The 24,970-nt window shown below is 36.6% G+C and overlaps 1 protein-coding gene and 1 pseudogene across 2 annotated transcripts in view; one reads left to right on the top strand and one right to left on the bottom strand.

The window, feature by feature from the left end:
- The window catches only part of CSRNP3 (cysteine and serine rich nuclear protein 3), a 98,784-nt gene extending 82,971 nt beyond the window's left edge, over window positions 1–15,813 (bottom strand). The window contains exon 1 of one of the 2 annotated variants that reach the window (XM_055398243.2): window positions 15,605–15,813. The gene's annotated coding sequence lies outside the window, so the exon portion shown is untranslated. Of the gene's footprint in view, window positions 1–13,788; window positions 13,857–15,604 lie in introns of those variants that run through there. The other variant, XM_055398244.2, reaches the window with a different exon arrangement.
- Window positions 15,814–23,952: 8,139 nt separating this feature from the next.
- On the top strand, window positions 23,953–24,728 carry LOC148778582 (small ribosomal subunit protein eS4, X isoform-like; annotated as a pseudogene).
- The last annotated feature ends 242 nt before the right edge of the window (window positions 24,729–24,970 follow it).

Raw genomic sequence — 24,970 nt, 5'->3', positions numbered from 1 at the left:
TTTCTGTCTACGTCTTTGGGACTAAAAGAGCCTACGCTCTTCCCAGGTCAAAGGAAAAAAGGAACCTACTGCTTAGGGTGGGATTAGTATCTATGCTGAAAATTAAACATTCAAATAATTACAGGTGGGTATAACTAACTTTGGGCTTCCCTGGTGGCTCAGATGATAAAGAATCTGCCTGCAAATGCAGGAGACCCATTGAAATCAAACAGTAGTGGATGGGAGAGAATTAATTAGGAGGTGGCTGTCCTAGTCCAAGTTAGAAATGGTGATACCCTTGATTAATATGTGTTTCAGGGTTCGATCCCTGAGTCAGGAAGATCCCTTGGAGAAGGTCATGGCAACCCACTCCAGTATTCTTGCTTGGTGAACTTCCTGGACAGAGGAGTTTAGTGGGGTACAGTCCATGGGGTCACGAAGAGTTGGACACGGCTGAGAGACTTACACTTTATAACTTTAACTTATACCAATGAAACTGGTTAAGTGCTAAAACTGCTTGTGCAGCAACCAAGCATAACACCTGTCTAGTTTCACGGCCTTTAAAAAATATTATGTGAGTATAACAAGATGTTATAACAAATTATGAGAGCCAAATGACCTATTGCTTAGCAGCAGATAAACCTTGATCAAGACCTAATAGTGGAATGGTAAAAGGAGCATGTGGTTTTCGCCTACATCATCTATACTATCTCACTAGGAAGAAAAGAATACAAGAATTTAAAGAGAAGGCCTGTTAATAAAGGAGTTGTATATACTTGGTTTGCTTGTACCCTATTGTTTCTCTCAGAATTTGAGGACAACCATATGTAGGTAGCTAGGTATAGATGCAGGTGAGCAGAATCAACGCTTGTCCTGTGGCTGCATAGCTCCTTAACTTGTCTATATTTTTTTCCTAAAGATGAGACATAATTAAACTTGGTAGGTACGAAGCCAGTGAAAAAGTGGTCAACATTTCAAATCGGTAAACAGCATCAAAGCTCGAAGAACAGAAGATAAACCTGGACAGGCATTAATTTACTCTAAATATGATAAGCTGAAAATTTGTCTCGTGGTATCACCATTTCTCACTTGGACTAGGACAACTGCCTCCTAATTATTCTCTCTCATCCACTACTGTTAGCTTTCTATGGGTTTTCCAGGTTGGAGGCAGAACGATAAATTTAAAATGCAAATGTGATCATGTCCATAGCTTAAAACTCTTAAGTGGCTTTGAATTGCGTTAGGACAAAGTTCAAAATCCTCAAAATGGCTTATAAAGTCTTTAACAACATACTCTGGTTAACTTTACCTTTTTGGACCATTTAGCCTTGTTGCCAGTATTTCAGCTCTAATAATAATTCGCTTTCTCCAACCTGTCTTTTCTCTCTGGACTCTAAGCCCTTTGATGTATGCATGATTTCTTGCAATCTTCTTTTTAATTTCTTCTCCCATAGCACTTACCACCTTCTAAATCTATATTATTTATTTATGTACTTTTAGGTTTATTATTTTTCATCCCCTGCTGGAAGATACAAAAGTGGGAATATTTGTTTCCTTTACAAATATTCCAAGCATCTAGAACAATGCTTTATATCCAATAGGGGCTCAATAAATATTTGTATGATGAATGAATGAAACTCTTCCATTTCCAAAGTTTAATTATGTTGTCAGTGTCTATTTTCTCTGATAAACTAAAAGCTCCATAAAGCAGAATCATGTTCATCTCATTCACCATTCTATCTTTTTAACAAAATATCTGGCATATTTGATTAGATGAGAATTAAAATGAGATGAAATTGACCTCAAAATGTCATACAATTTCTTTTTGCTTGCAAGCAACCCAAAAGCCAATTCTAGCTAACTTAAGCACAAAGACATCTGTTGGAAAAATACCGAACTAGTTGATGCAATCTAAGATTACAGCTGAAATGCAAAAGTGAGGAACAGCAGGAATAAGGACAGCTTCTAGATTAGGGTTGTAGAAATTCCTTGATGTGTGTGTGTGTGTGTTTTTTTTTTTTTCTTACAGCACTACTGTTACCGGGTTTAAGTCTAGCAACTTCTGTGTCTCACAGTGTAAGCTTAATGTTCTAAGGCATGAGCAACCTTTAGCCCATTTTGGGTCAGGTGTCAGTCCTGTGACCATTTTACTACAGGGCCAATGGGCAAGGAGCCACCCAATTCGGTATCACTACAAAGAACCTCACTCGGAGGCTTCAATAAGCTCACCGCATTTCAAAGCCAATAGTCTCTCCTCATCCAACACTGATTTATCTAATTTTTTCATTTATTAATATAGTCCATGAATTCATCACTTGGCCAGCCTCTTGGTTTGGGATTCCTTTTTCCCTACACTCAAGTGCCCTTTCTATTGCCAAATTCAACTTTAAAATTCTAATAAACATCTTATAATCTTGGCTATCTGTTATTCTTAATTAACACATACTATTTATTTCATATTTGTATTAGATGTAAGAAGCCTCTGGACACATTTAAAGAAAAAGTAGTAGAAAAGTAGGAATGTTTCCATCTCTACTCAAAAAATACTGATAAACTACACTAGATTTTTCTATGATTATAAGTACAATTATTTTATTTAATGTATTTCTGGAAAAAAATGTCAGAAACCAGAAGGCTGAAGGGTGAAAATAAGTAAGATATTGGATAAAAAGGTACATTTTAATGCCTCAGGAAGAATGACTGAAGCTAAATTTGGGGTATTTGTTAGAACCTTGTTCATGTTTCCCTTTTTCAACAGACTAAAAATTTCACAGCTTTTCTAGGTAAATCACTGAGTTCTTACTATCCCATTTATATTCATCTTATGTTTAATCCTTTTTTCTTATGACAGTCTGTCCCTATTTTCTAATGTTTTGCTATGTATTATAAGGAAATGGCCACAGAAAATATGGCTTAAGAGCATCATCAATCTCTTAGTTCTATACAGCAAGTTCTTTGATTTGGAGAAGATTCATTTTAGAGTTGCAAGATTTAGTAAATTAAAATAAAGGACACCGAGTTACATTTGAATTTTAGATTTAAAAAAATAACATTTGAGAAATAAATTTACCTATTATTTGTTGCTCATCTGAAATTTAAATTTAACTGAGCATCCTGCTTTTCTTCTGACAACCCTAACTGGTGCTCTTGGCTCTTGGTGAAAAAGCAGAATGACTATGAAATCAAGAAAACATCTACATAAAAGAAGTCACCTACCGACTGGAACTGAGGCGTCCCCGACAGCTCAGTTGGTGAAGAATCCACCTGCAATGCAGGAGACCCCGATTTGATTACTGAGTTGGTAAGATTCGCTGGAAAAGGGACAGGCTACCCATTCCAGTACTGTTGGGCTTCCCTTATATCTCAGCTGGTAAAGAATCTGCCTACAATGTAGGAGACCTGGGTTTGATCCCTGTCTTAGGAAGATCCCCTGAAGAAGGGAATGGCTACCGACTCTGGTATTCTGGCTTGGAGAATTCCATGGACTACATGGGGTCGCAAAGAGTTGGACACAACTGAGGAACTTTCACTTCACTTCACTTCACTAACTGGAACTACTGCATATGAATATTCCTGTCCTTTACCAATCAGACAAAACCCAGTAAATGAAACATGTAAGGTCATTAGGGTGAATCACAAGTTCATCAAACAACTGAAAAAAAGGTGAGGGGGTGGGAGATAGTAAGTTAAAGGCAAGCCTGCCCTATCACTGATGCTGGGAAAAAATGCATTTAAAAGGAAGTAATTCTGGCATGGCAAGAATTTCTTTATATTGAAATGGGGACATATTTTCAGGAAGATGCTGTTTCTTCCCTAGCCTGATGGTTCATTTGACCTGGCAGGTCCTTAATTCCATGGAGGCTACTTAGACCAGGAGCTATACATGGTCCTCTCTTAGGAACAAAGAGGTGTGTCTAGAGCCCCTCTGCTCAGTTTTGCCTGGGTGTATCCTTTGCATTGGTTGCTTGCTAGTTTTGTAGTTAATCAAAATGAGAGTAACCTTTAACTGCAAAGGTCATTAACAAAGACCCTTCTGCCTTGGTGATGTGACATATATCAAAGGAGCATGTTAGCTTGCATTGTAACCTGACATGAAGGACATTTCTTCCTGATTTATCAAAGAAGAAAATAATTTACTTTACATCCTCATCAAATTCTTCCAGCAAGCACAAAAAGCTAAGAAGCCATAAAAAAAGTTCTCTCCCAACAACTCTGATAAGCTAAGGCTGTTCACTTCAGTCAGCAATGGGCCCAAAGCTCAGGAACCACCAGGGTCAGGATTCAGTTGCACAGAAAAAGCAGCTTATTCTCCTTTACTGTTATGCAGAATGGAAAGCAATTTTGATGTTTCCTCTGGTTGCTTCACCAAATTCAAATGATGAGACGAGAAGCAGTGCAAACAGGTTGATGAAAATAATGGTGTACGGCTCCTCTGTGATAGCAGGTGGGAAAGCTTAGCTGGCAAAACCAAGATTATTCACAATGTCACACTTCATCAACTAGATTGTCTACAGGGCCAGAGAGAGGATGAAGAGGACAGTTGCTCAACTGATGGTGTACAGGTTTTATTCCAATACTTAAGAAAAGAGGGCTTGGCTGATAATATCATACTGTAGTATTTTCTGGTGGGATATCATTAGTTCCCAAGATGTGTTCCTAACTGCATGCGTGGTTAGTCACTGAGTCGTGTCTGACTGTTTGCAATCCCATGGACTATAGCCCACCAGGCTCTTCTGTCCACGGGATTCTCCAGGCAAGAATCCTGGAGTGGGTTGCCATGCCCTCCTCTAGGGTATCTTTCCATCCAGGGATCAAATCTGGGTCTCCTACATTGCAGGTGGATCCTTTACCATCTGAGCCACCAGAAAGCCCATCAGGATACAATTTTAAATGAGTTAGTTTAAATCAAAATCTTTTTCATCCTCAGTTTTTTACACCATGAATTTGAGTAATCTTTGTTCTGCCCTAACATTCACACTGCTACTGCCCTTACACTGTTACATGAATCAAACACTGACTACTGGCTGAAGTTGCTACTAAATAAGATAATTATTATCTTAAGAAATTGGCATCAGACTTCAATGCCTTGACCACATCATGCCAAATGGTCTCAGAATGCTTATGCATTTCTTTTTTGAAAAGGGGGGATATCTTCTTTCACAATACTAGGCCATTTCTGCCTTAACCCATTTGGCAAGAAATTAACATAGCTGCTGCCAAGAAGATAGGGATTTGGCAATGAATTCACAAGGTAAAATCCCGCAAGGTGTTTCCATGGGGTACCACCAATGTGAAAAATGCTACTGGTGGCTTGCCAATTCAAGGAGTGCAAGTTAGCCAAATACATTTCTCTTGTCCAGGTGTCTGCTTAAGCCAAAAATGCTGGGAGTACTCTTGTCTAATGAATATTTTTGTTGGAGAAGCAATTGGAGGGTTCCCCAATTATGTGTGAATTCCTTATGCCAGAGTTACCTGTGACCTTGAGTTAAAGGTCTGAGTTATTTTATATGTTTTGAATTTCGACAATTTTGTAGCTTGATGATTTGCAGTTTGAGAATTTAATTAAAGAAATGAATGCTTGCCCCTGAAACAAGTGCACACGTGCATATGCCATTTATCCATGGATTTCCTGGTTAAAAACTTCTTCTCTAGTGACTTAACGCCATTTCCTCAGCTTTGGTGGACATCCAGAACATGAAAGAATGATTGATTGTGAACACATTAGTTTAAAGTATCCTAGAAGTCTGAGTATCTGTTGCCTGCTGTTCCCTTTACACCAGGGTCATCCCCCTCCTAAGGCAAGGTTCTTTATCCCCTAGCTTCTTCTGCCATAGGTGCCAAAGAGTGAACTGCATCTCCTGTGGACATTCCTTACTGATTTCAAGGGTTCCTTTCTAAACAGTGTCTGTCTTTCCTAAAATGCAGTTTAGACTGCCTCATTCCTTTTTATAATAATGCCAGTCACCATTTGGTGAATATTTATTATGGGCCAGACACTTTGCACCTATCCTCTGTAATCTTTTCCCAAAACCTGCAGGGTAGTTTTAGCAAAGGAAACTGTGGTTTCAGAGATCTAGGTCATCGGCCCAGGAGACCTGAGCCAGACTTTCCCTGAAAAATATTCCCTGACCAGCATCACACTGGGTCTAGTGACCTCCCTACATTCTCAGCACAGCACCTGGTTGATGCACTGAGCAGTATTTACTACACTGCATCAGAATTACTAGTTCACCTGACTGTTTCACATACTTGCCTGTAAGGTTCTTCCTGAACTGAAAATGTATTCCAGTGCCTGTTCAGTAAATGAATGGTCATCAATTTGGAACCTAATCCTGGATCAGCTACTAACAAGTGGCCTAATTTTAGGTAAGAGGATTACCTCCTCCGGGTCTCAGTTTCCACTTCTATCAAAATAAAGGGCAGGGCATACCTAGTAAGAACAGGCTCTGACGCAGTACAGTCCCCACAACCAAGGAGTAAATGATGAAAGCCTGGCCTCCATCAAAGGTGGGTGCCTCTGTCAGTATTGTCCTGCTTCACTGTGTGCAAACTGCAATGTCTAAACTGATGCATGCCCTACTGACAAAGGAATGGAAGGCTACTCCACTTACTAATACTAAAGGGGTTCTATAGAACCCCAAGAAGCTTTCCATACTACCTGTCAGGACAGAAAGCCAAAGTTGTTCCCTAAAGTTAACTTTCAGGATGCATTTTCAGTTAGCAAGAGCAGAGAGACCCAACCAGGAACATGATAAGGCTTTTAAAACTGTTGAAAACTGATCAAGTGCCTATTGTAAGCCTATTTTTCCTATCCCAACGACAAAAGTACCAATGAAAAATTTATTTTATATGCTTCTATTAAGACTTAGTCTGATTTCTTGGATGACTGGCAAGACTTCCCACATTAGGGGGATAAAAAGGACCACACAAATGTGAAAGAATTTAGAATTATTACTGCAGTACTGGAAGATAACATTTTTTCTCCTGAGCACTTAAGAAGTTTCTCTTCAGTCATTTAGAAATTTTCTGACTAAACAGTAGAGTAGTCAGCATAGATCAAAAGATATTTGAGAGATATGACATCCTTTTCCTTCAGGAGAATCATGGGAATAGACTGAAGTGAAAGATCTTTTAAAAACACTTCCTTGTAAAGTACCCTAAAGTGGACATCATAATAAATACGGTCAAACTTCAAGACCATACCCATCTAAGCACTGGGATCCTACCAAAGATACTGTGGAAAAAAATAAAGAAGATTTGAAAAATTAGAATAAGGAGAAAAAGCACTTTACACATTCTTTAAAATGATCACTACCTTAGGCAAGATATAGATTTTTTTTTTTACTATCGAAGGCAGAGAGTAAATAGTTATTCAACCTGCAGCTGACATTGCATGAAGCAGCAATTAGTAAAAATAATTTAGAGAGTAAGATTAAATACCTGAATTTTCAAGTCTCAGAGAAGGTTCTCCTGGCATAAATTAAAATCATTTCACAATAGAAATAAATCACACCAAACTCATACAATCTTTTAAAACTTGGAAACCCACTATTGAGAAAAGCTTCATCATTCAAACAAGTTTCACAAAAGCAGAATCACGATATTCCCCACCCCCCACCACCAATTTATCCAACACTTGCTACTCACATATAGTCATCACAGAGCACTTTTAGTTATGCTGTTATTAAAATAATTTTTAAGTCAAAAAGATATATATTTTCTAGATTTCTTTTGAAAAACCTTGTGACTAAATCAAATGATGCATTATTTCTAGACATCATTCTGATACAGAGGAAGTTTAAAACAGCAATGAGTCCATGAATATTTTTTTCATGATTTAAACAAATTAGTGCTTTTAAGTCATGAGGCAGAACTGGAATCCTGTTCTACAACAGCATTGGATCAGCAAACGTTTCTTGGGCACTGAACATGAGCCACGCTTCCTCTATAATTGAAAGGTCCATATGTTAGGGGAAGCACACTGACTGTAACCGCCCACCCTGGCCAGGCACCATAGTAATCATTTGTATGAGTTGCTTTATGACAAGAAGTTCTGCTAAGGAACACGGAACTAATAAGCCTCCACCAATCGGAAGAGTTCAGGAAAGGTCAAAAGGAGACACCACATGTCTGACCACCTCCCAGAATCCTCCTCTCTGGCACCCATCTTGGCTGAGCAAGGCGTGTACCACCAGGAAGGACTCAGAGTCAGAATGACTGGCTAAAGACAACCTGGAAACTAACCCCATCACCATAAAACCCGAGACTGCAAGACACGTGGCAGAGCTGTTCTCCTGAGTTCCCTTACCCTACCATTCTCTGCCTGGGCGCCCTTTCCCAATAAAATCTCTTGCTTTGTCAGCACATGTGTCTTCTCGGACAATTCATTTCCGAATGTTAGACAAGAGTCCAGTTTTGGGCCCTGAAAGAGGTCCCCCTTTCTGCAACACATAGTCTATGGATAAACCAGGAACTTTGGGTGGAAAATGAAAAACTAATGCCTTAATTGTACAAAGTCAACATGGAAAAGAAAAATATAGTAAAGCAAAACCTTAAAAATGAAAAATTTTAAAGCAACAAAGGATATAAAACAAGAGAATTCAAAAAAAGCATATATTACTACATATGTGAGGATTTTGTGGATATACTTCTAGTTGGTAGGACTATGAAACCACATATATCTCGAATTTGATAACTATGGTGGCTGCCACCTCTACTTGTCCCATATGAATATAAGGTATCAACTGCTCAGTACTTCCTAGGTATGACCGCTAAGAAACTCCTTAGTTAGTTAGTTAGTTCAGTCGTTCAGTCGTGTCTGACTCTTTGCGACCCCATGAATCACAGCACGCCAGGCCTCCCTGTCCATCACCAACTCCCAGTGGCTTTCTCTTTGGAAAACATGTCTTTTTCTCATCCATTGAAATCTTATCAAGAGTGTTGTAACTATACACTTAAACTGGACTTGTCATATGAGGACCAGGGAACCAACTCCTGTGGGTTGAAACATATTACTAATTTATTACTATAGTTACCACTTATAATGCTCATATTCTGTGCCAGGCATGCATCATGCCATTTTGTTTTCATAAATTCTCTTTGATATAGATGCAATTATCTCCACTTTGCAAATGAAGATGAGGCTTACGGTTTTCAAGTACCCTGTCCAGGGCCACATGGATTGTAAATAGAAGACCATGCTTTAGAAGTGACGCCAGGGTTGGAACTTGAAGGTAAACTCCCAAACACCATGCTATTCAGTCTTTTCACACTCCACAATATAGTATGAACTCACACTCTTTAAAACTACATAATAAAAACACTTACTTATCAAGAAAACAATATGCAATATTTTCCTGGTTTTTCAGTTGTTCATGAATTGCCCTAGATTTACAATGTTTTGTTGTATTAGACAAAATTACCCAGGCTTGTTAAAGTAGTTCTCAGCATTTTTAAATGCTAGCGGGCAAAAGAAGACCATGATATAGAACTTTCCCCCAGTACTTTGGACTATTCTAATTCTTACAGAATGAGAAGCAACATTTCTTCAGCTCTTCAAAAATCTTCAGAATGTAAGAGACCATCTATTAACGGGTATGATATTAACCACTGTATGTATCTTAACATATACACTATACTAGTGAATTTGGAAGAAATAGGGATTGATGGCTCTGTTGCCTTACTTTTCTTATATATGATTGGGGGGAATATTAAGTGTACACACATGTGTACATGCATGTACACACACAAATGACTAAATAATGCATTTCTATATGAATATGTGCATTCATAAGCTTACATGGAGATGAGAGATTGCCTGAGTAATAATTAGCATGGTGGTAGAAGGTGGTGTACCTCAAAGTCCCAGTATTTAAGAATGAAATAGACCACAACTCCTGAAACTGGTAAGAATAGGTATATGCACCACCAAGATAACTGGTCTGTGTGTTTTCTTTGGTATACCTGTTAGAAATTCCTCATTTCCCTATTAGAAAAAGTAATTTCAAATCCCTGTTGGTGATTTAGTATGACAGATTCTCACTGCAGGAACAAAAATCAATTTCTCATTTATCCGGAGTTCCAACATGATTTTAAAAATCCTAAATGTAAGAAAAACGAAGACAAATTCTACGTTTCTATGCTCAGTATACTACATACCTGCACGTGTCAGAAGGTCAGCACATAGGAATAGTATCGAGGGATGTTTACCTCTCCCCACTTTGCCCACCAAAGTCTAAGGTATATAGAATTTAATGTAAAATAAAGTGAATACACTTCATTTTTAATTACTATCAGATAAGGAGTAATTATTAATTACTAAAATAATAAATACTAATAGGAGAAAAGAAAGAGTAAAATATAAAAGGCACATAAAGTATATAGAAAGCATATAAAGCTATATGATAAAAAGTATATAATAGCAATACTATTTAGTACTGGACTTTCCTGTAGCTCAGATGGTAAAGAATGTGCCTGCAATGCAGGAGACGCAGGTTCAATCCCTGTGTCGGGAAGATCCTCTGGAGAAGGGAATGGCAACCCACTCCAGTATTCTTGCCTGGAGAATCCCATGGACAGAGGAACCTGGTGGGCTACAGTCTGTGGGGTTGCAAAAAGTCGGACATGACTGAGCAACTAACACTCTTTAGTGTTGGGGCACAGTTGAGGAACAGTGTTATCATTTGCTATAAGTCAGTATAATGGTAGAAATAATGATTCTCATGCCATGAAGAAGGGCCTAAACTGATTTCCACTTTGCTCAGCAAGGCAGAATGTTATATACCATATCTTACTTCCATGAAACCAATTACCATTAAAGAAAAACTGGCCATTTAAGTTATAAACTTTACATATTTGGAAAATTGGTTAATTTAGTAGATTACTTTCCAACTGTCCTAGACAAAGTATTACTATAATGTTGCCATCTGTCTAATAATATTGAAAAAAATAAGACCTTTAAAACCATCTTACAATTTTATTATCCTTATACTCTTCAACTAAATTAATACAAGTCTATTTACATTTTAGAATAGGCAATAAAAATGCAATCATTTGCTTTGACTGTTTCCTAAGAAATGTCAGGTTAAGATGAAAAACTGTGATTGTTTTGAATACTCAATTATTTTGAACATTTTCCATCTATATGTTGTAATTTTATTCTTTCTTTTTCATAGGCACCAGAAGTTCAGGAAAAGGACACATATATTGATAATACAACCTAAAACCTACACACATAATTTTGAGACGACAACAGTTATTTGTAGATTTTAGATTATGTTCCATCCTGCTAGACTGAGTACAACATGTTTGCCCTAAAATCTTTTCCAAGCTTACAATATGGTCTCTAGTTTCAAATGATGACAAAGACAGATTGGTAATCAGAAAGCAGGAAATTAATTTTTGAAAAATCCTTAAAGATTTCTTTGAAGTCTGATATAATACCACCTCTTAAAGTACACTAAGTGTATGTCCTTCAATGATTTGTTTTTAAATTACTCTATTTACTCCTAACTTTCTAAATTTAATTTCATCTGCATTTACAGAAATGCATTTTTCTATATGCATTTAAGTATCCAGACCATGAACTTACTAGGTACCTGCTGCTGAGATTTGTATGGAAGCTGTAAGGTTCAAGCAAATGCAAAAAAGACTTCAAAGTTTTGAGTGAATTTGCATAGAGACATAAATTCTCCAGGATATTCAAAGCCATAAATTTGCTGCAGGACATATATAGCTCTCTCGTGGCTCAGGAAAGCACAACAATTCTCTTTATTTCACATTTGTCTATTACCACATTTTCTACAAGAATCTTCACAGGCGCTCCTTCTTTGCCCGCACTGTTTTTATTTCTATATTCAGAATGTGCTAACGGGTAGTAGCAGTTGCATTTACAAAGTTAATAGTACTGGACAGGCAAAATGAACTTTAAACCTAGTTCCTTCCTCTTCCCTGTGCCCTGCCTGTAACACATGTAGAGGGTTGGTAGGTATAAACTCTGGGCATGACCTGAGCTAAAAGTAAAGAGGTTTGCTTTTCAAAATTGTTGGATAAAATATAGTTGACTGTAAGAAAGACTTTATTTGGCTGTTTGAAATACATGTATGTATGTAGTATGTATGCATACATATATAATATATACATATCATATATATTATATATAACATATGAATGTATAAAATATATGTAAATATGTATTTCATAACAATTATATACCTATATATAAAACAAAAGTAACCAAATATGTTGTTTGGACGAAAGGACAGCATTTTCCATTCAACATAAAAAGGAGCAATTGACTTAAAAGATATCCCCTTAAGCTGCAGTCATTACTGAAAGTTACAAAAGAGAGTTTAGAAGAAAATGGCAGTTTGTTTTTACAAAACTCATACAAAATATGAGTATCTTTTACTAATTTAATCTCAGGATCCTGGATAAATGTCAGAATGTCCCCATAGAGTGATAACGGATGAGAATCTGGCCCTAAATGACTACTATGAAGTGATTTCATAAATATTTAAAATACTTGTCCTTCACTGTTTTAAATGGCCATTCTCCTGTTTTGGTCTGCCCTCCATGCTCCCCGTACCCCATTTTAAAAATAAAAGATATTAGTACCAAACTACCAAATCTTGATAATCATTATAATCAAATTAATACCCCCTTTTCAATGCAAAAGAAAGTAATTATCTAAACATGTACTAGCTCTTTGTAGGTAAGGTTCATAAAATTTACTCAAAATATCTTAGGCAAATATGAAAGCATAAAACAATTTCACGACGAAACATTATTTTGCCTCTTCATCTTTCCAACTTATTTTCATACACATATAACCTATAATGTAAACACATAAATATTTGATGCAAATTACAGTAACATTTTTCCCCATCAGCACTGTAACTGCTGAATTGATATATTTGAAAATTTTAATGACATAGATAGTCTCATCATGTAGCTTTTATCATTTATTTAAAAATATGCTTTTTAAATAAAAAAGCAATATGAACAATAAAAGTGAGGACACATTTTGTTTGTTTCAGGTCAGACTTTACTATGATGTAATCACACATTTTACAAAAGTGTGAAATTTAGTCCATGGAAAAGACTTTTTTCCTGCCTGTGACATTTATGAGGTTCACTTCACAATACAGACTTAACTGAAAGGAAAAGTCATAGGAAGCTGAACATCCTGAGTTCAAAATAGCATTATCTAAAAAGTCCCAAAGAAAATTAATAACAATTATGAAAATTAAAGTATTTAAAGGATGCAACCCCCAAATAAGAAATTATTTCTTTGATAAGGTGTTTAGTAATGAAATACAGAATGAAGACTCTCCAAAATGAACCCTCTCTTAAAAGGAAATGAAAATATAACTTATTGAAACTGTCCTTATGGTATCATGTGGGTTATGAACAAAAGAACTCCATTATTTAGTTCCAGATACCTCACAAGAATCTTAGGTTCTTATTTAAAACAAATTTCTTAAAAATGTGAAAATTCTCTAAAAGTTTAAAGTCTTGACATTCAACTGATGTTTCAACCCAGATACCTCCCTGCAATCAAAAACTTTTTCCAAAATGGAATTATTTAGAATCCCCAACCCAATATTTTTCTCTCATGACATTATTCCATTGGAACAAAACACCCACGTTTCAAATTGAGACAACATTAAGAAGATTTAATAAACTAGTTAAGGGAAGCTGAAAATCGAGAACACCCTGCCGATTTCCACAATGAATTAAAATAGCCAATCCTCATCGGTGTCTTTTATAGAAATAAAATCAGGTGCATCACGAAATCTGTCACCGTACCTGCGTGCACTTTAAACGACTACGGCACACACGCTGTATCTTCACTCTGAGACATAAAGCACACTTCATGTAACTGCTGCAAAACACTGCTGCAGAGGAGCCCAGTGCATTTTTTTCGGGCAACTGATCCAGCTTTCCACCAGCCCTGTGACCTTTGAACTCCCTTCTGCCCCCCCCCCCCCCCCCCCCCCCGCTTCTGCAGTCAGAGCCTCGGAGCTGGTCTCATTTGCATAAGGCTCGGGCAGCCCTCCAGCAGCTGAAACGGAATGCTGGGTAAGGAATTGTGGAACTGCAGTTCTGCCAGAATACCTGAATCACCCGAGAACTGGAATCCGCGATAGGGGGTGGGCACCGACTGCGCCGGGCTGCCCGCATCACAGCCCCACCCCCGGCCCCCCGTGTCTGTTAATGTATAAGTGTTTTTAACTCTTTGTTTTAGAGTCCTGCTTTCCCCTTCCCCACCAAAAAGAAGCTGTCAGCAGCGACTATGGTAACCAAGGAAACCCAAATAGTCAAATACTTCATTTAAATACATGTGGAAGGCCAATTTAAAATTTTCATTAACTCCTCTTGTTTTTGAAACATAGCTATTTTCCCCCCTTGGAAGGCACAGTGCACGCATAATCAGGATATTTCTTTTTGTCGTGGTTTAAACAGCATCTTACAGGCATACATTTGAGTCCCTATACGAATACATGAAGTCACTGTGGTAATTCTATAAAATGTTAAATGCGCCCTAGTGCCTTAAGATCATCCTAAATGGTGTCCGAGAAATTAATTGTAAAGAATTTAGGTCCCACGATGCCTTTAAAACAACACAGCAGTAAAAATGTAGAGCAAAGTTAAACTATGTGTTTTGATCTAAAGATTCATGCAGCAGTAACGCTTGTCTCTCTTTGGCAGAGATGTTCAGTGTTGTGCTATTATTTGCTAGAGTTATTTCTTCCCTTGTCTTCCTACACACAGCAGTCTCTCTATTTAAAACACAAACTCTCTTGCTCATAAACCTAAGAAGTGATTATTTTCTAGGTACAGAAGGTCATGTATACATATTTTTATAAATATCCATGAAGGCACATATTCTTTTCTAAATGGTGAGTCAATGGAAGTATGCATCATCACATAATTAATCCATTCTTCTTTTTTAAATTAAGCTAATTTGTTTTCTCCTTTAATGAGTGAATATTTATTAAATAAAAGGTTTAATGCAATAAAGAAATATAACATGAAAAATAAAAGGCACACAACAGATTAATACAGATATATGTTATTTTATAGTTAAATATAAAATGCATTGTCCTGGGAGATAGCATTATTAACATTTCAAAATTTTCTTGGTTTTAAATTTTGTTATTTAAATAATTAACTATGTTAAATCTCTTGTAGTACACTAAAAGATATCAATAAATTTTGAATGATATATCATCCAATTCATAAGACACAAACTATAGCAGTAAAGAATTTTTTAATCCTGGAAAAATAAATGTGAAGATTTTTATTTGAGCTATTTGTTAGTATTCTGCCATATGTTATTTCTGCATTATAGAAGGTTAGAAATTACTGAATGATTTTTTTAACCCATAAATTTTTAAATAGGATAAATAACTTTTCAGTTTACTATAATCATATAAACATTTCTCTATCACATCTGACTACATCAGCCATTTAATTGAGTTGGGTCAATTCAAGTACATCCTTCATATTACACACTGTAAATATCTTGCAAAGTTTTTAAGGCAAAATACACATCAGCCCATCCTAATTTAAATCCAATCAAACACAAGGAAGTATTGAAGTAATTTATAAAATCACTGACCTGTTCAAATAGCTGTAGTCTTAGTCCTTGCACTCTTTTTTCATTAGAATCCAAAATAAATTGATTAACATTTTCTAATGTGTGTCTGCATCACCAAAGGCACTGTTCTTCCTGGTTCAGCGGAATCTTCTGAAATTTGCCAGCCCTGTGTTTTATTGCTGGTACCGTATGCTTTATTGTTCAGCGACAAGAGCTTCACTCTGCACAAAGACTCATTACCTACTGCTTGCTGCACGGCATCAGCCTCACTGAGGCTGCCTATATGTGATCACATGGGAGTTTTGTCTGAGAAAGCCAGGCATGCCACTGACTTCACTGTGTCTATGGATATTTTTATCAGCTGAGGTCTGCTAGGAGGAAGGAATAACAGATTAGGGAGCTGCTCTAAGTCATTAATGCAGCACAACTTATGGAAATCCCTTCACAAGATTTTTTTTTTATTATTATAGAAAACATTTGAGCAAGCATTCAAAAGAAGTTCACTAGATTTCATTTTAATAAGAGGCTGGAAAATAATTTAAGGAAGGGGAACTAAGAAAAAGCTGTTTCCCACCTTTTGCTTTCTGAAAGTACTTTTGTACAAATGTTATTAAAGAACCTTGCTGAACTGAATGATTTGACAGTATGTTTAACCTTTAGATTGCTGGTGTTTCTTTTTCTTGGTTGTTTTCTAAAGGATAAGTCACTGTTTCCCTCAAAATTGCCTCAATGAAAATCTCAGTCACTAATAGATATGATATATGAATAAAAATAGAGATGTTCTAATTACTTTTGATAAAGTAGATGAAAGAGTGAGTGTTTTTTATTGATGTATATAAGTGAGGTAGATGATTAATTCATCTTAAATGATGACACATTCCTAGAAGAGCTGACTTAAAAGAACAATGGAGATTTCAATTTAAAGATCTAAAGGGCATGTGGTTCATATTAATTCTTAAAATCGCAGTAATTTATTTTAGACAGCTTACCTCAATAAAGCATATGGTTTACCTTATCTGATTTCAGTGTTAACAAGTAGTTTCAAAGCTGACTACTCAACATTTATAGTAATTTTTCTCCTATGTAAATATTGAATTAATATACATACATATATACACATAGGTATAGTCAGATTATCTTTCCAAAGTATATTTTTAAATAATTACCTAAGATTATTTCTCAAAATTTGAAAATGGATAGTGGGTTTCCAAATGAAAAGGCTATTTAATAATTGGAAGTTAATGAAAAAATAAACTTCTTATCTCTTTAATAATCTAAATTGAATTGGTAATTGAAAGATTGTTTCTTGTTAACCTCAGTGGAAATCTTAGGACAAATACATGCAATGTGCAACGAAGAGCACAGAAGTAAAAGTCAGAAACACCATAAATAAATATCAGAAAATAAATTTTTCTGTACAGTTAGATATTTGGAACATTTTAATAATGCCTGTAAGTAATATAGTAATCCTAAAAATAGTAAATCTATATACTTGTTTAAACTTTTCATTAATGAGAAGCTATTTTTTGGAAATAATTATAACATAAAATTTTTTTGTCAGCTGAAATTTTAAAAAATAATTTAAAGCCAAAATAGGCATGGGTGGCTAAATAGCCAGTCTCTAAATAAGATGATTTAACATCATTATTTATATTTTTTGTAGTGCTAACATTGATTTAGAATGTTTCATGACTTAAATAAATGCCTTTTCATGGATTTTTCTTAACCTTGAAAAAATATTCAGATATGTTTCAAATGCCACCATTTTAATGCATTTGTTCCAAAATGCTCATGTTCATTTTCCCCTGCAAACAAGAGACGTGCTAAAGCTAGAAAACCTTGGGGCATTAAAAGAAAAAGGAAAACAAGGGTTTCTGGCTTATAGTGTAATTCTGGGCTCTTAAAGATATGCATATTGTAGCTAATATCTTTGATGATGTCATCATGTTAATGTACAAGGAAATAAACAAAAGGCAGCCATTTTTCTGTTACTGCATCACTTCAAAAACAGTGAAATAAAATGGTTGCCAAATGGAAAGAAAAAATCAGCAGAAAACTAAGTTACTTTCAAATTTTGGGGAGAGGGAGGGGCAAAGGTTGTGAAATTAGAAATAAAAATCCATATATATGAATTTTGTGTGAATGTATGTAAAGGAATAATATATAATAAGAAAGAACTATAAATAAATACAAGGGATATAGAAATAGCAAGCAATTTAAACAAATTACCAGTAAAATAATATCTCCAATGGAAAGACTATATTCTGTAAACAATGTATTAAATGTAAAAGCTTATTAAATTCATTAATGTTGAAAAAGGTATTTAAAGATGGACAACAGAGTTGGAAAGCTCTAGAAAAAAACAAAATGATCTTGAAACAGTAATAAGCTTCCCAGGTCTACTACTGTCTTAAATGACCTTGGTGAATTATTTTATCATCTTATGCCTTATTTGTCAAGTCTGCAAAACAGGAACAGAAAAATCTTTGGAAAACATGTCATGGAAATAAACAGCAATATTTTATACTTCAGTTCTCTAAATAAGTTTTAACCATGCATTGTCAACTAATACTAGTAAAGTAAGGAGAAATGATGTAAAATTCTAATGAGTAGTTAAGAGAATTTTTAAATGCATTATCCTAATAGCAGAGATAAACAGTTCTAGTAAGTAGATAGGGCTTTCTGAAAAGAGGTGATTTTTCCCTAATACCTGAAGAAAATAAACTAGAAATGAATTTAGTAAGTAATTTGAAATGAATCTCAAAATTGCCTCAGGATTAAAACAAATTACAAAATATACCCATCCTTCCAAACAAAATTCTGTAACTTGGTCAGGGACATGACAAGAGAATTGCAGCAGAGTTTCTCATTCTCACACAATGAACAGCCATGCCTCTGCTTATATAACAGGTTCATCAGCCAAGAGTTCTTTACATTTGAAATTACCAGAGAAACACAAGATCACAGCTTAAAGAAAGAAAATCCATCCAAGATTAAAAGAAAATTTTAATTTGCTTTGTATATGGAAAGCCGTGATTTTAAAAAAATGTCAATTCTTGACTCTTACTAGCTTGACTTTTGTCTAATGACAAAGAGGGATAATAGAATCATTTTGTTTGCCCCTCTTTTCTACAAAATAACTAAAGCTTGTCAGAAGTAATCCAGAATGTTTGCTATCCAATTCATTCAGTAACTTGGATATAGACACACCAAGTGAATGGTCCCTTGAAAATTCTACTGCATGAAGAAAGATGAAGATTAACAGATACCGTCACTTGTATTAACTAGAACCGTATTAATTGGCATGTGTACACACACACACACACACATACATACATATATATATACACACACACTGGCATATACCAGTACATCATGATGTTAGATGTACCCTTGATAAGGCTGGATTTTCAAGTTACCTTCACCCTTCTTTACAGTATATTCAAAGAAGTCAGTAAGTTGGCCACATCAATGTCAAAATCCAGGAGTAACTCAATTCAATTCAACAAACATCTGAGAGTTTACCATGTACCAAGCCTGAGACAGTTGCTAGGGATATAAAAATGAAATATACACTGTACCCAAGAAGATAATTATCTAGCTAAAAGATAAAAGTTGCTTATCAAGTTATGGGAGGAGTAGTACAGTATGATATGTTTTCTAAAGTTTGACTATTTTATTGACTTAACATGTATTTTAGGTACAATGAATATAATTTCTTTTCAATATTGTTTCATAAAATCAGAAAATCATTTATCAAATGTCAGATCTAGATGTCTATATCTATATATGTAACATGTAATAACTACATATTCCTGTGGTATCCTTCTCTTCAAGAGGTTGAATTTAATTTCCCTTGCCTCCATTCTAAGTTGTTTTTTTTTTTCACTCAGTCATGTCCGACTCTTTGTGACCCCATGAACTGTATAGTCCATGGAATTCTCTAGGCCAGAATACTGGAGTGGGTAGCCTTTCCCTTCTCCAGGGGATCTTCCCAACCCAGGGATTGAACCCAGGTCTCCCACATTGGAGGCAGATTCTTTACCAGCTGAGCCTTCATTCTAAGTTAGCCTTAATGATTTGTTTAACCAACAGAGGCTGCACAAGTGATGTTTTGGAGATTCCAAGGTTAGGTCCTCAGTTCAGTTCAGTTCAGTCGCTCAGTTGTGTCCGACTCTTTGCGACCCCATGAATCACAGCACGCCAGGCCTCCCTGTCCATCACCAACTCCCGGAGTTCACTCAAACTCATGTCCATCGAGTCCGTGATGCCATTCAGCCATCTGATTCTCTGTTGTCCCCTTCTCCTCCTGCCCCCAATCCCTCCCAGCATCAGAGTCTTTTCCAATGAGTCAACTCTTCTCATGAGGTGGCCAAAGTATTGGAGTTTCAGCTTCACCATAAGTCCTTCCAATGAACACCCAGGATTGATCTCCTTTATAATGGACTGGTTGGATCTCTTTGCAGTCAAAGGGTCTCTCAAGAGTCTTCTCCAACACCACAGTTCAAAAGCATCAATTCTTCGGTGCTCAGCTTTCTTCACAGTCCAACTCTCACATCCATAGATGACCACTGGAAAAACCATAGCCTTGACTAGACAGACCTTTATTAGCAAAGTAATGTCTCTGCTTTTTAATATGTTATCTAACCCCGTGAACAGTATGAAAAGGTTAGGTCCTAAGAAATTTTAAAGCTTCCTTCTCTTGAGTCTTCCAGGAGCCTTGAGTTGCCATGTGAGAAGAATAACTATGCTAAGACCGTCATAAAGAAGCCACATAGTAGCACTCTGATCAAATGATCTGAACTGAGTCCAGGATTCTGGCCATTCCTGATGCCTAACCCATATGTAAAGCCACCATGGACCCTCCAAATCTACCTATCCACCAAAAGTGTATCTTGAAGTTACCCTAGTTGTCACTATGAGGCAAGAATCTCTGAGCTGAGTTTTTCTCAAATTCTTGTCCTAAATAATTCAAAAGATGTAATAAAATGGTTGCTGTTTTACACACCAAGTGTTGTGGTAGTTACTCAGATATTGATAACTAGAACCTATTTACATGTGAAGGACAGAGATGACATAATAAGCATAAAAGTACAAGAAAGGGCAGTCTAATATATATATATATATACACAAACACATACACGCAAATACATACATATATATATATATACACACACACACATACATGTTTCCCAGGGAGTGCTAGCGGTAAAGAATCCACCTACAATGCAGAAGACTTAAGAGACAGGGGTTCGATCCCTCGGTTGGGAAGAGCCCCTGAAGGAGGGCATGACAACCCATTCCGTTATTCTTGCATGGAAAATGCCATGGGCAGAGGAGCCCAGTGGGCTACAGTTCATATTGTTGGACATGACTGAAGCTGATTAGCATGCAAACACTCAGTGAAATGAATTAATTTAATGGATTCATTAAAAGAAAATACAACTTAGGAGGATGGAGAAAAAAGCAAAAAAAAAAAAAATCAGAGCATGTCCAAGCACATGAGGACTGAGTTATCTAAGAAGATTGTATTACAGGAATGGGATATCTGAACTAACAGAGAAGAGATTGCTTCACTAGCCAGAAGAAAAGGGATTTCCCAGTGATGGTACTTTGGGAAAAACCCAGAAACAGGGGCAGTAGCTTTACTCTAATGAGAGGAACTTTGAGGAAGCTTGGGTGGCACGAGATTTAGGCATGTGCTGGGAGGTTAAAGGAGAAAAAAGGAAGTCTGGTGCCCCTTTTTGGAGTGTGATGAAGCTTGAAGTGAAGAGATTTTTGCAACATAGGAGACACTGGGAAGTGACCAAGGCATAGAAAAAGAGGTATGGTCAAAGTGATGAATAAAGAAAGCAACGTTGGCAGGAGAGAAGCTAGGCAGCAGAGTCTGAGGAAGAGGAGATAAGAAGAAATGATGAAACCCTGGCAACTGAGGAATGAGGAGAAAGGAATTCATCATAAGAAAGAAGGAATTTTATATTAGTTGGATAAGCCAAGCTCTCTGATTTACTGCGTTAAATTCAACAGTTCTGTGATTTAGTTACGAATTATATATGACCAGTATAGAGTATCTAACTAGCTTTGTTAGACAGATTTAGTAATTTCATGGGTAGTTTGATTTGTATTGGCCTCATTTTGTCTATTTTCAAATATTGTGAAAACTGGTTTACATCAAATTTTGTTAACATTGTGTTTGGGAGCTTACAAAAGACTATAAAACAACAGGATCTTCCTTAAATAGATAGAGTACATAGAGGAGAACACTTATATTTCTTTCTGCTATTTGATTCCTAACTTGGGAAAAGAAAAATATATCTTAATTCTACAAAGATTAAAAAGGTAGATACTTTTGGATAATGCAAACTAAGACAAAATATGCTCCTGCACACCGCTGAAACCACACACCATTACCTATCAAATTATACAAGTCTACTAAAGCTTTATTTTTCTGATTCTTCATTCTATTTGGATACTAGACTACCAAAGGAGCAGATGTTAGGTTAAGCAGCCAGTGAACAGCCATGCAGAATGATGCTGGTTAAATGGTAGGTATTGCTATAATTGCTGCTGCTGCATATACAATATGTACATAAATCATCTGAACACGGCTGCAAAGAAGTCTTTATGCAAAGTGACCCAGAGAAGAAAGTATCCAGGTTTCCCCCTACCCTTCATTCTCTTTATCAGCACAAAGGCATTAGAAAACAGCATTTATCCAGAGAAAAGAGTAAATGAAGCAAATATCCTCTCTGAGAACACAAAGGATACATTTATTTCTTCATGACCATCAACTTTGATTATAAAGATTTCTCTTTATGCTGAATTAGATGTCTAACATGGGACCAAAAATATGGAACTGAGCAGGTAAAAAAAGAAGAAGAAAAAATAATAATTTAATAGGACCAGTGGCTTTTCCATGTCAATGGGAAGGTTATATCATCACTGAAAGAACTATCAGTGGTAAGGAATCTGCCTGCCAATACAAGGAGACATAAGACTCGGGGGTTCCATCCCTGGGTCAGAAAGATCCCCTGGAGAAGGAAATGGCAACCCACTCCAGTATTCTTGCCTGGGCAATCCCATGGACAGAGGAGCCTGGTGGGCTACAGTCTGTAGGGTCTCAAAGTCAGACATGACCAAGTGACCAAGCATGTACACAAAAGAGCTATGACATTGCTTTGGGGTTCAAGACACAGGAAGGAGTTTCTTATATTTTATTTCACTAACACAAGTCTATAGGTACTTGACTAGATTGACTCTACTCTGATTTATATGAGACATACTGAAATAGTTGTAGCATATTATTCACCTGGGTTCATTCATTCACTCACATATTCATTTTACATTCACTGACTACTCTATGCTCAGAATCTGATTCAGTGCTCTGACAGGTTAGAGAGATGAATAAGTCACAGGCAGCAAGCTAAGTGGTTTTCCATCTAGAGGGAGGGGCCTATATAAATAAATAGATACAACATAATGGGATACATTCTCTAATTGAAAAATGTATAAGAACATAAAGACAGGAGTGAATAAGCTATATAAAAATAGCTAATAGTTATCAAGTACTTAACTAAGACTAAAGAGTTTTATTTTACACATATAAATGAGGTAAGTTACTTTTACCATCTCCATTTCATTGATGAGAAAACTAAGGATGGGCTAGTTAAGTGACCTGTTAAGTGACTTGTCAGTTAAGTGACTGAAAGAGTCAGTATCCAAACCCAGATAGTATAACTTTAATGCAGTGTGTCCCTACTGCTATCATGTTACTTGAGGTAGCCACAGTGGGCTTCATGGAAGAGGTGATATGGAAAATGAATCTTAAGGGATGAGTATGAGTTCTTCTGTGGAAAAGGAGAAAAGTATTCGAGGCAGAAGAGCCAAAATACATACAGCGTCTGAGGCATGACTAATGTATATGTGGAAGAAATGAAAAACTTTACTGTGAAAATGGTAAGTTTATTTGATCTTGATATGGGATTGTGCATTTTTAATGCTGGCTTATTTGGAATTCAACTAAGAATCAGTTTGTACTTATAGGGGATGTAAAAATTGCTTGACTACATCTGTGTTTTGTTATTAGATGACTCAGGAGAATGAACTGGAGAGAGGGTCTGGAAAAAAAGGACACCAAAAGAGACAGTTGAAATATCCAATAGGAAAAGGTTACAAAGCTCTGAATGAAGACAGTAGCAGTACCAGTTATGGAAAGGAAAGATCTTAAGGAAGTAAGTCAGCAGATACTTAGGTGGGAATGAGGGGGAACCCTGAATCCAGGATTTTTTATTTGGGGGACAGCATGGATGATGATATCAGTAACCAATGTTAGAAATACAAGAGGAATTCTTTTCATGCCTTGGGCAGCCATGACTTGTGGTCCCAAGAAGCACCTGAAATGGGTAGCAACTCCAGAGCACGGCATGCTGGATATACTGACTGGTGTGTTTGCTCCTCATTCAGCTGCCAGTCCCCATAAGCTGAGGGACTGTTTCCCCCAAATCATTTTTCCTAAGGAACAGGCTTAAGTATGCCCCAACAAGGGATGAAGTAGAGGAGATCTGCATACAGAATTTCATTAAGATTGATGGCAAGGTCCACACTGATACAACCTACCCTGCTGATTTTATGGATGTCAGCAGCATTGACAAGACGAGAGAGTTTTCCTCTGATCTATGACATCAAGGATTGCTTTGCTCTTCATCATATTACACCTGAGGAGGTCAAGTATCAGTTGGATCTTCATGGGCACAAAAGGAATCCCTTATCTGGTGACCCATGATGCTCATACCATCTGCTACCCCAAATTCCTCATCAAGGTGAATGACATCATTCAAATTGATTTGAAGACTGGAAATATTACTGATTACATCAAATTTAACACTGGTAACCTGTGCATGGTGATTGGAGGTGCCAACTTGGGAAGAGTTGCTACGATCACTGACAGGGAGAGACATCCTGGTTCTTTTGATGTAGCTCATGTAAAAGGTGCTAATGGCAACAGCTTTGCCATCCAGCTCTCCAAAAATTTTGTTATTGACACAGGCAACAGGTCATGGATCTCTCTTCCTCATGAAAGGGTATCTGCCTCAGCATTTCTGAGGAGAGAAACAAGAGATTTGCAGCCAAACAGAGCAGTATATAAAATGATCTCTAAGTGACATGACTCTCAAAGTCTTTGTACTTAATTAAAGATATGGAGCCACTCAGTGGTAAACACTGAATGCCTAAAATGCACCCAGAAAAAGTACAAGGCCCTAAGAACACAAAAATTCCATCCTGTGTGTTCAGTGCCTGGCAGAGGAGTTCACAGACAAAATCAATTATCCAGATATACATTTCTCTCCATTCTCTCAGTGGCCCGATTAAAGGTAAAGAAAGTACAAT

This window comes from Moschus berezovskii, chromosome 2 (assembly GCF_049115385.1).
Source record: "Moschus berezovskii isolate FMDL1 chromosome 2, NW_MosBer_1.0, whole genome shotgun sequence".
Taxonomy (NCBI): Eukaryota; Metazoa; Chordata; class Mammalia; order Artiodactyla; family Moschidae; genus Moschus; species Moschus berezovskii.
This window is presented reverse-complemented; position numbering and strand designations above follow the sequence as displayed.